Source organism: Myzus persicae, unplaced genomic scaffold, assembly GCF_001856785.1.
Source record: "Myzus persicae strain clone G006 unplaced genomic scaffold, MPER_G0061.0, whole genome shotgun sequence".
In the NCBI taxonomy this organism is placed as follows: Eukaryota; Metazoa; Arthropoda; class Insecta; order Hemiptera; family Aphididae; genus Myzus; species Myzus persicae.
In genome coordinates, this window is record NW_019101784.1 from 103,633 (window position 1) to 116,812 (window position 13,180).

The 13,180-nt window shown below is 28.9% G+C and overlaps 1 protein-coding gene across 4 annotated transcripts in view; it reads right to left on the reverse strand.

Annotated features, from left to right (window-relative positions):
- LOC111030415 (igLON family member 5-like) overlaps nt 1-13,180 on the reverse strand; it is a 174,462-nt gene that overhangs the window by 50,822 nt on the left and 110,460 nt on the right. The window lies entirely within an intron of this gene.

Sequence of the window (13,180 nt, forward strand, 5' to 3'; positions counted from 1 at the left end):
CCAAAATACAGGAACACTTGACAATCAGTGTCACAACTAAGGTTTTCGGGGTCAAACATTAGTGAAGTAATGGACACTACATAAAATGTCTTTACGGGTCATATGCTGTTAACAACTAAATATAAATTACTAAATTAAATTAAATCTTAAATACTTTGAAAATTATTTTCAAAGCGCAATAAAATGTTTACACACAAATTTAAAAATTATTATAGTAATAAATAGTAATAAACAGGGTTCATAAATTTAAAAGTTAAATATTATTTTTAATAGTAATAGCTACTCATATTTACTGCTTTCAAATTATTAAAAACATTAATAACTTAATCCATGTACATTATTTTTACGAATCTCAAATTATTTTATAGTTGAAAATTTATAAATGTTCAGTTTATATAGTTTGGTCTAAAGAATTTATTGGAAGGTTTCCCATAAGTATTTCATATTGGAACTAAAAAAATCCTATTTATATAAACGTATTTTATAAATTATTTCATTTTTACTCTATTTAAAACTATTTATTTTCTATAGACATTTGAAGTTGAAATTTGGATAAATTAGTTGTTTAAACAAAGGACAAAGATTTTAGTTAGGTATTTTATTGTATTTCAAAACTATTTTCTGGGAGGATTTAAAACATTTGTTTATTATTGTATTTTATACACACAATGACTTTTTCAAATATTTAGATTAATTTTGAGCCAGGTATTGTCTATTAATACCACAAATCCATTACGCAGTTCGATGATAAGTCAGTATTATATTACCAGTTAGTGACAATATAATAATATAAATATAGTATTAAGCATACTTATTATAATAATAAAATTAATGTTTGCAAAAATGTGTTCATCTAATTCAACTAAAGTTTAAGTAAAGTATAAGCATTTTAAAATCAATAATTTGTAGGAAACAGAAATGTATGAGAAACGTTTGTGTCTGTATTAATGTGTACGTGTATTCTTTTGCGAGTAATCATATTGTATAGACCATGTCTTAGGTGTGTCTACTTTTATAACATTTACAGCAATAGATGAAAGTCTCAAGTTGTAATGTCATCTTAGACTTAGGTTACGAGTCACGACCAAAACAACTAACACATATTATTCTTACTAGGAATTTCCACAACTCTAGAGAAGCTGCACAAAGCACCGTCTCTTTAAATTAAAATTTTTAGTCTCTATAAAATAAAAAGATAAAGAGGTTACTGAAGGCAACTGTTTCGTTATAATATTACTTATATACTATTGGTAGTTTCAAAGTCACATAGCTTGGCGCGAGTTCCCTACTCACCCTCCAACTTTATATCAATCATATAAAACATGTAGTGTAGTATACCTATCATTTGACGGGGTTCTTAAACAACTTGTTGAAAACAGATGAAAAAGTAATTCAGTAGTTCACAGAAAATTATTCGATTCAACACCAAAACAATGTAAGTGAATCATTTTTAATGACATTATTTTATCGTTCATCGGAAAATCAAATAGATGTTACAAAATAATGACTATATATTAAACAAACTGTAGGTATTTAATCTTCTATAGTTTAGTTCAATTATAGTTCAATTTATACGATTTTAAATTAATTTAATATAAGTACAATAAGAATGACGTTTTATGTAATTGACTAACCAATACACTACCTCATAAAAATGTAATTTGTAACGAAGATAGACGTCGTAAACATCCATTAGCTTATTTTTTATTATACATTTTTTTTTCAAATTACCTCTATTATTGAATAGTTAGTAATTAAATACTACCTTTATTTATATAAATATAATACTTAAAAACATTTGGCATTTGGTTTACCTTAAACTCTCAGAGTTTCTAGTCCATTATTGACAGCTTGTAAACTTTCCAACAGCCAATAATATATGCATTTGTTGTACTACACACAACGGGGCTCCAACATTTTAACAATTTATAACTTTACAACTAATACTACATTATAAAAAATATCCAAGTTCAATCGAATATCAGGAAATTCAAAAATTCAAAAAATGCTTTAATATAGTGTATTAAAAGATGCGATTCGAGATAAAATGACGAATTTGAATTTATATGTTATACCGCAGCCGTTGTTTACATCAAATAAATAGTTTCAAGTGGTAAAAAAAATTATGTTATTTATATATACCAATGGATTAGAAATTGAACTCACATTTTATTACAAATAAGGCTTTTTATATTTGAATAAAAATTACAAATCTGTAAAAAAATCATGGAATAATTGCAGAATTCATAATTAAAAAAAAAAAATTATTGGTTATTTTCGTTGTACTTACTAATATTATAGTTTAGAGACTTCGTATTTTTTTAAATTAATTATTATATTGTGTTTCTGAATTATAACTTACTAAGTTAACTTTAAATATAACATTGGTTTTTGGTATTGCTATCATTATTTTTATATTTTTTTCTGACAAAATATGTTTACACCGCACACTGTTTATAGGTAGGAAAATCTAAAAAAAAAATAAATACCTATCTGAATATGTTTTAAATTTTTTATGGTAGACATTTAATTTTACATAGCACCTAATACTACCATATAATTCTATTTTATTGGCAATACATCCAATACGTTGCCTGGAGAAATAGATAGTTCACATTTCACAATGAACAGAAATAAATAAGAATTCGCCAGGATAATGTTAATTTACAATCTTTCGGAAATCTTATTATATCGTTATAAGTTGTATATTTTACTCTACGGTTTACCCTGGATACGTGCCCGCATTACGATTTGTAAGTATTGAAACTTGTAGCACATACTGTTTCGGGTGAAATTATTTTCACTGGATGCATCGTTGGCAACACACACGCCCCCACACATATCATATGCGTGTAAGTGGATTTAGCGTCATTATTTATTAAAAGGAAATCATTCAAAGCGAATCGAATCCATGTCACGACCACAAAGTCCCACAACACATGTGTCGTCGTTCATATAGTATTTCGTATAGTATCCCTCCCTTTATGATAACATCCCCTATTGCATCTACCCTCTTGCCAACACAAAACGGGATGCGTCAAATAGGTTGGATAGAATAATATTATGCAAACGAGCGCATTATTATTAATATTAATCTACCCCTAATCTCCGTCTTACACACACACACACACACACACACACACACACACACACACACACATACATACTCATTCCGTCTTCACCACATATATGTTCAAGTCGTGTTGAAAGATTAGCTGTATAAAGAGAGTGCTGTCCCTTCGCGTCCGTATTTAATACACATTTATAATATATAACACACACACCCTCACCCGTCGAATCCTAAATATATAGCTACACATTTGCAGGAACCGACTTCCGCGTCCCATACACCGCCCAACCGTCACACTAAACCATTCGACTATGTATAGCCGTTCCGATGGGCATATAATAATATAATATATTATTTTGTCTGAAGGGGGGGCGGAGGCAGTCTGTATGCAGTGCGTCTGCCGGTGGACCGCATTAGTGAATAATAAACATCACCGTGCAATTATTATAATTTTATAATTATGATTGAGAGCATGCGTTTTATGAACGTCAATGGTATATTAATTATAAGGAGAGGGGAAGGGAGAAATAGTGACATTGAAATTACGATGAATTACGTGGTGGAATCAATATTTTGAAATTAAAAAAAGCCAAAAATCATCTAAGTATAATATTTTTATAATCTATCGACCGCGACGGTCGAGTTGAGCTTAATAAGGTATATCGTTATTGCGATACTGCGTCGGTGTTCGTAATCATATTATTATTATTATTGCTTTCACTATTGTTGTCGTCGTCATCGTTGTCGGGAGACCGTTGATATATATTAATATATTGAATGGGGGTGTAATTTATATAATATCTGACCTGAGGCGGCGCCTCGGGGCTAACACTCTACATGTTGTGTCGAATATAATATAATACATCCCCCCACTCCATCGTATCATTGACCCACTCGACAGCCTCGCGGTCCTTGTCACCGATAACAAATGAGTCATGCCACCGACTACAACACGATGTCGACTTTTGACAATCAAACCGTTTACAGTAATTATCATTTATTGCCGATACCAACGACATGAATAATTCCCGAAGTGCTTCCGGAGGGAGCAAGTAGGGGCATTTACCACACCCTCCCGTGGATTTTAAGATCAGACAAGAGACATTGCAAAATTTTTTTTACATAATTGTGTACATTATGAGGTAGACACTTTGAAACTACAGCCGCCTAAAATAAATGCCTGTGGATTATCTCTCATACACTGTATTCAATGCTACTACGCATGACTACTTTTTACGCTTATCTCTGTATCCGACACTGCTTATATTATTATGAATATTATAATACCTATCATGAAGACTGCGCCGAACATATCGAATTCAGGCCGAGGGGCTTATGCCATTTTAATAATACCATATTATAGCAAGTATTATCAGCTTTTCAGCTTTTAGTAGATATTGCTTATATAGTGCGTATATATTACGACAATATTAATATTTCGAAAGAATGTATTATTGTATAATATGTTTACAAATTGTTGTACATTAAAAAAAAAAATCAGGGAGTCACACTGCTGTGTATTCGGTTTTGAGCGTACTCCGATATTGATTATAGATCACTGAAGTGGATGTAATACATTTTAATTCAATAATAAACCATAAATGAATAGGAAAACGATTTCAAGTGGATAAGGTGTGTCAACATATATGCCTAAGGATATCTTTTAATTTGTTTATTCGTATGTCTAAATAAGAAATTCATTCTGATAAGTATTTACAATTCGGTGGATTGGACTGATTTTGGCCAAAAACCTAGTATATCCATTACTGACGTTAGTATATAATAATTATTGTTATTTTTTTATTTACATATAACTAGTTATAAGTCTATAGTTCTATACCAACGGAACTATAGATTCGTGATATAATTAATATTACTGTTTTATCATAATTTGTTTTTGATTTTACCGATAATTTTGAAAAATACTGAGACAATATAATGTTGGCTGCCAAACCCAATGAATTGAACTAATCAACAACCACTAATAAAACGTTGAATATTATAAATAGTATATACGTTACATTATTATTTTTACGACACGATATAAAATTACTGACAGAATAAAGTATGCGCTTTTAGACTAATGAGTGGTGTTCCGACCTGTCTGTGAGTATATATCAATATTGTTTTCAAACTGATTCTGAACTTTGTAAAATTGTTGTAAAAATGTCTGACGAGCACAATCTTCGGATTGTCTTTTACAGTTTTAAATGTTTTAATAAGTTTTATATCATCCAGTCTGAAGAGTGACTGCACAATGTTCTAGGACGATTGTTGGATTTAAGTTATACTAATTAGTATTATTATTTTCTACACTCAAAATTATTACTATATTGAAATTATGCTCCCGTCAAATGTCAATACCAGTGACTTTCGTTCAATTATTTTATTGATATATGACAATATTTTAGCCTCACCGTCACATATACATTACAATTTATAATATTATATATTTATATTATAAGTTGTTACATAAGAAATTGCAAGGTTTGTAACAATATTATGTTTCAATAATGTACCTGCATGGGTATGTGTGCCAACATTAAAAAATTAACTATATCACCAATCATATTGAATTAAAAGTCAAAGAAGATGAACATTATGGATTTTATATATTCTAATTCATGATCAAATAGATAGATTACACAAAATTTTAAATCTAAACATTTTTTCAGAAATTAAAATTTAAGTCAATATATTTTTTTAAATATTTTAAGTACTGTATGATTTTAATGATCAAATAAATTTGTTGTATCAGAGCAAATTACAATTGAAATGAAATTAATATGTAATTAAAGTTCTAAAGTAAAAACGACAACATCAAAACAAATTATGTTCTTTGACCAAGCGCAATAATTTATTTTATAAAAAAATTTGTCTTTGTGAAAACGTTTAAAAACAAAATATAGGTAAAACATAATATAAAATATGTATAGTGTTTTAAACTTAATTATTCATTGCCCTAAACCTTTGCGTTATTATATATTTTATTAATACAAAATTATTTTTAAATCACGTTGAATAGTAATTTTTCTATTTTCAGTATTCTGAATTGTAATATTATTATTTTTATTACACAGTTGATTGTACAATAACATTATATTATTGTTACGTGGTAACAATTAAATTATTGTCTATCACTGCTGGTATACGGTGTGTAATTGTGTATATGTAGTGATAGATCTGTACCAAAAGGGGGAATGTGAGAAGATTTGGATGTTCTGAACGATTATTATAAATTTAGTTACAAAATAGTTATGCATATAGCTTTACTCCGTAATATTACAGAACGAATTAAAGATGACACGCTCATCAATGATGTATGTATAGTATATAATACTATACGTAATATTATAATTGTAAAAATATGAAAACTATAATGGTGTTCCACACTATTACAATATGATTACAACTGATAAAATAACTATTATTATGAAAAAAACATTGATTTCTTGTTATATAATAATATGTACCTAAACTACCTAGGTACTTGTTTTTTTTTTATTCAAAGAAAAATATTAATATTAATACTTGTTAGATTTTATAAGGCAATAGAATATATTTTGTTTTTCAGTAATAACCATTGAATTAAAATTCAGATTAAACATGTTTGTGCAATAAATAATAAAACATTCACTTACCCACCAACCAGCTGTTGCATTTTAACGCAACCAAGCAATGTAAGCATTATCGTAATGGAGACTGTAAAAGAGTCACATGGTTTAAATGCGAAGTGAGTCTCTCGCTATACAGGACTATTGTTCATTTTAACACACGTACTTTAGTCGTAATGTCCGATTTACGAAAATACCATTCCTCCATAATCGATTTAAACCGTTCGTATTATTGGTGGTCAGCTGGTAAACAGGCGCAACGTGGTTCTATTACAATAGCTATATATTGCTTACTGAGAGTAAAACATAGCAAAGAAATCATAAAGTTTTGCACAATCGACGAAAAGTTTTTTTGCACTTACGGAGAAGTTTTGGTTTTGGAGTGAACAATGGGGAAACAATACTTTCAAAACAAAGTATTTCACTAGTCCTGCTCACGAAAAACGTATCCCGAAGGATTAAAACAACGACACCGGGAAAAAAAACGGCAGTAATAACAATCCACCGTCACTGGAGATGGGTAGGGTTTTCTGGTAGACATCAAATTTACGATTGTAATCAAAAGTCTTCTACGTTTCCGGTATGCGCGCTCCAGCCGGAAATGGAACCGCAAACCAACGGTTTCCGCTAGTCGACGACGACGAGGTTCTTCTTTATCACATCTCTACCGATAGTTGTGGTCGAGGACCATTATATTTATTGGGATTTTGGCTAATAGGCTTACGGGTTAGTTTCAGTACGTCGAAGGTTTGAGAAATCGAAAATAAATGCCGGTACTCGAGAAGAAAATAATAATATATTCTCCGATATTGTCCGTTTTGAAAATTACACTCCGCTTGCTGCACCACCCCTCGATAAAGTCACACCACTAGCCAATGGCTATAAATTATCGAAAGGGTCTTAACGACGTCACCGCCGCTACCACGTTATATGCCCCATAGTGATATATTATTCAAATTGTAGTACACTTTAGTAGTCGGAGAATGGGACCAATGCAGTATATGGAAAAAAAATAATACCATTTGAAATTCGTTAACGTTTCTGCTGGATTTCCAATTTAATAAGCAATAATGTGAACACATATCAGATGATTCGAAATGTATCGTCATAAATATGGCACGGAATTATATAAACTTTAAAAATAGAAATAATAACATAATATAATCTAGGATAAAACCAAATAATTTTAATTTAAAAATAAAAACAGCCAAGTGGGCGTCTCTCTTTTGTACATTAGATGTAGGGTAGGTTACCGTAAAAGTTGAATCTAATGGTATGAAATCATTTAACAAAAAACGATTCTGAGGAAAGATGCTCTGTCTGCAGCTGCCTATATCACTTTGTATATTTAATTATGTTATCGCTAAAGTAGGTTAAATTAACATTTACCGAAAACAATGTATTTGAAAATGTCGTTGTGTGTATACCATATAATAATAATAAAATATACATTAAAAGTTTCAAGTACCCATGAATAATATTTTTAAATTAGAACAAAAGAATTTAAACCTTTATTCTTTGTTTAAATACATAGTTTCCTCCAAATTCGATCTTAAAATATCTATGAAAAAAATAGTTATTATCTATTTTATAGACTTCTTGGTTACTGTATGAATTAATACGCATAAGAGACCTTGTATTACATTTTAATTTTTTTCATAAAAGATTATAGTCAGTTTATAGAAAGAAATATTTAAGACGCATATTTTAGTTTTTTAGTAACATATATATCAAAGAATATCAGTATCATTAAGCAGTGGTAATATTTTATCATTGTTGTTGAAGTTTCAACAATTTTAAAATAAAAAAAATGTCAAACATTAAATGTAGCCTGGTAGTTTTTAATAAATAAAAATACTTAAATTGTTTTATAAATCTATTCCATCTCTTATAATATAATACAGATCATTTTTTGGTTAAATGCTTAAAACAAATAACATATAATATGAATGTATGTATATACATATATATTATATATATATACATCAGTTGACAGTAGAACAGAATTTATACTTTTTCCATTTAATATTGCAACTGACTTCAAAAGAATTCTGACATAAAACCACTTTGTGTGCAAATACCGAAAGTAGCGCCTTATATAGTTGCCTACACTTCATATCAAATATTTGAGTATCTGTTACGTCTATCTCCGAAAAAATAATATGGAACAACAAAATTAAAGTTCTATGATGTGAACAGAGAGTAAGATGAGTTAGGTACATAATCGGCTGTCTGTGAAATGGATAAAAACTTAAGATTAATAGTAAAGGTGTGAAGGCGATTATACATAGTTGAAATAGAGAATAATGTAAAAGGTAGCCAGAAAAAATGCGATGACCCTTTGCAAGATGATCCCTATATTGCTTATATTGATCACAAAAAAAATATTATTCTAGATTCTGTTACTTAACCTTCCGTTTTATGGTCTTTCAATGTCAATTTTTAAATAAATTACGGTCGTATATTTAAAACAAATTACACTAAGAGTAGATTTATCACTCATTACAACTATTAGGTAATAAATACCAAATATTTAGTTATACAAATGCATACTATTTTTTTTTTACCTGTGTATTATGAACGGGTTTGACATTGTTTTGACTTTATATCTGAGCCAGCCTAATCTTTAAACATACAAGTATTCAAATGTACTAAAACTATTAAATCGTATATATTATTTATTCAAAGGTACAAAGGTAGGACACAATATGACTACTGAAGTTGTTGAGCATACAGATAATTATTCGGAAATTCAGATTTTATAACGCTGGGAGTAAACATATATCTACTTTGAGAATTACTTAATAACGTTTTAAGAGACAACTGATGAATTAATTGCATAGATAAACGTTAAAACATTTAGTAACTAAGTAATAATCAACGGAAAACCATTAGACTGTTTGAGGTGTAGAGTTCGAGATATTTTGAGACTAAAATGAAGACATTTCGGTAAACAAATTAATGTAGACTCAAAGAGGCTGACTTATCTTTACCTCTTCACTCATTTATTCAAAATATTATACTAAAATAGGATGACTTAAAATTCATATTACTGTCATATTAATTTGTTATTAGGTACAGAATAGAATCTCAATATAATCAATATTACTAACAGTTATCTCTTAGAAAAATGTGTTATTATTATAATGGATGTATATAAACAAATTGTATGTATAAATTATCGAGTGTTGCCACTCATAATTATTATGCAATGGGTGCGCCAACAAATTGTATACTAAATTTTAATATTTACTGTGTTGCTGAGTCAAATTTCCTTATATTATTGTTTAGTATATTATGTTTAGTACAAAAGTAAAACCGAAAAATCAAATAGAATCTGTCAACAAATAAATTCTTAATTAATTTAAACTAAGATTATTATTCTATGTTTAATCTTTTAGTAATATATTGAAACATTTCAACTTGTAGGTATATCAAGAACATATAATATATAATAAATAATTACAATTACATATGTACCTATTGAGTGTATTAGACTGAAATATTGACATGACGTCAACTAAAATTATTATTAACTTTATATTCAAAATACCTTTTTGTTCTCCCTGAAAAATAATAAAGTTCAATACACATCATGTGTATACATTTATATTGAAACTAAAATTTTTTGTTACGGAGTATAAACATAATATTATGGAACATGGCTGTCTAAATGTTTATGGACTGTAAACACTAGCTGTTTGTTTTTTTTTGGGCTTGAATAAGAAATACTAAAATGCTATACGTACATAAATAATACGATAAAAACCAATAATGAATTCTTGAGAATTGAAATTTAATGTTGTACACAGAACTATTAGAATAACAAAAACACAATTATTAATCAGCAAGTAGCAACAATATCCAAAATAAATTAAAAACAACCCAAATTTTCACAAATCGCATAACTGGCATAGTGAAAATACAATAGGCGCATCCAAAAAAAAATAAATAAATAACAAACTTATATGCCAAAGTCAATATACCAAGGTCTGTAATTAAAGTACAATCATGTAGCAATTTCTATTCATAGTCCATAGATACCTAAGTTTACGTACATTTTAGTACAAGCAAATTCATAAATTAAAGAATATACGAATTAAATTACATACAAAAATCATTATTCAGATCACTACAAAAAATTCATCAAACAGAAAGAGAAAAAACAATGTATTATATGTATGCATGCGCCACCCAAGTTAAAAATAGGTAAATAGGTGTAGGAATTGCTATTATCTATACATACCAATTACATAAATACATAATCAGTTTAAAAAAAAAAATTAAACATCTCAAAAATGATCGTCACTTTTTAATTTTTTAATTTAAGTACTGATTATTTGAACATGATAATCTTTTAATTTGTATACATAATTCTAATGTAACATGTATGGTTTTATAGATTTTATTATTATGCAAACTACATACACATAACTAAATAATGGAGAATGAATTCCATTTTGTGCTTTTAGTTGATTGTACGAAATATATGTGTACAATGTGAATATAACTAACAAATGGTTCAATCTTGAAATCAACTATTAAAAGTTTTTCGAACACGAGTGATACGTAGTATTGTTTTATAAAGTTCAATGGATAAAGAGGTTTCTATACACATCATTCTTACAGAAAACATGTATATAATCCCACGGTGATTAAATAAATACTCATTAACTAAAAGTTCAAATATACCGAAGTTGGATATAAACTATTTCTCAACATGACATTTATGTTACTGAAATCAGTTGGTATTAAAATTTCGATTTGATAAATGGCAACAATCATTTTATAGAAATATTGGTATTCCGATAAGCTAATGCTATAATTTGATAAATTATCAGTGTCGGTAATAAGACGAAGTAGAGCTGTCTTAATATCTTGATAACCATATGGTCATTGTGATAAGATAAATACATTTTATGAAATCACTATCTACAATAAGTGTATAACTGAATATCTTACATTCTAAATAAACTAAAATCGACGCAAATACAACATAACCGCATAAGTACCTGCTATAAATAATGATTTACTTCAAACAAAATACTCAAAAATAAAATATAGACAAAAAATGTTTCTCCAATTGACTACGATGCCGAGGGTTATCTAAATAAAAATAAAGAATATCCCATCAAAACACATTGTTTGTGGTATCTGATAGTGATATCCTTTATAATATATTATACTGTATAGGTATAATATAAATAAACAGGACACGATAGAATACCAAAAATAAAAATAACAATACCACTCCGAAACATCGGTTGAAAAACTATAGTCTGTAGACCACGACTACATACTCACTAGACACAGGTATAGTATACTCTAATGTGTCTCAATTCAAAAGTAAATTCATCGTGCAGAGTCAAAGTTTAGTTGAATGTTTGGTAATTTAATGCGTTTAGTAGTAAAGTACAAAACAAAATCAATGTTCTCTACAGAGTAACATACACTGTCAATTTCAATCAGACTTAAAATAGAATAAATGTTTTCTCATAAATTTCACCACCCAAGGTCAAGTTAGGTCGGGCTTAATTTTTTTGTCTCAAGTTATGTAGATAGCATAATAATTGTGTTGTGGCAATCAAAGCCAGACGAATGCCAAACATCTGACTCCGATTCTATTCAACGATAATATCATTTTTAAAAATAACGAATTTTTTGGGGAAGTTATAGAGTTATAAAATAACATGCAACATCATTTGAGGGTTAAACGTTGGCAATGTAGATATATTCAGCATATTATAGACAAATTTTTAATAAATTCTGAAATATAAAGGAAAACCGTCTACTACGTTTAAATTTAAAAGACATGTTATTGGCATTTTCTTTGTAACTTGTGTATTGTAATTGTATACAATGAATGTATATAATCTGAAGAAAATTCTGTTGTAGCGTATAAACACAAGACACACAATATACAATAATTGGGTAGGTACATACTAGTATATTAAACACGGCAATCTCATATACTTCTGTTTAATTATAAAGTAACAAAATACATTTTACAATTTGCTATAGAAAAATCGCAAAAACGTGCAGGCAGGTAGTCACGAGATGCTGTCATGATAACTGACACTTATGTGTGCGAGTTGACGGAAGACAAATATACTGACTAAATATTAGTTATCGATAAGCGTAAACTCGATAAGTCTCATGAAAACGTTGCATCACGTATTACCACTATTACCTAACCCTGACCACCCGCCGTACATAACCACGGTATATACGGCTTTAAGGTCAGCTAATACTACAATGGTCTGGATAGAATTAAATTATTGTCTTGGTAGTAGAGACACGATATCTTACAATTGTGTATAGCTGCATTTTACAGCTATCTCCACCGCAGTATCCAATATGTCTGGCTTCTAAGGAGAATTCGCCTAATGGGTTAGGTGTGTCGGCCATCCGTTTGTGCATAATTATTTTGTATACATAATATAAACGAGTAAACGACAACCTGTCTTAGACAAAATATCTGTCTATCGAGATAACA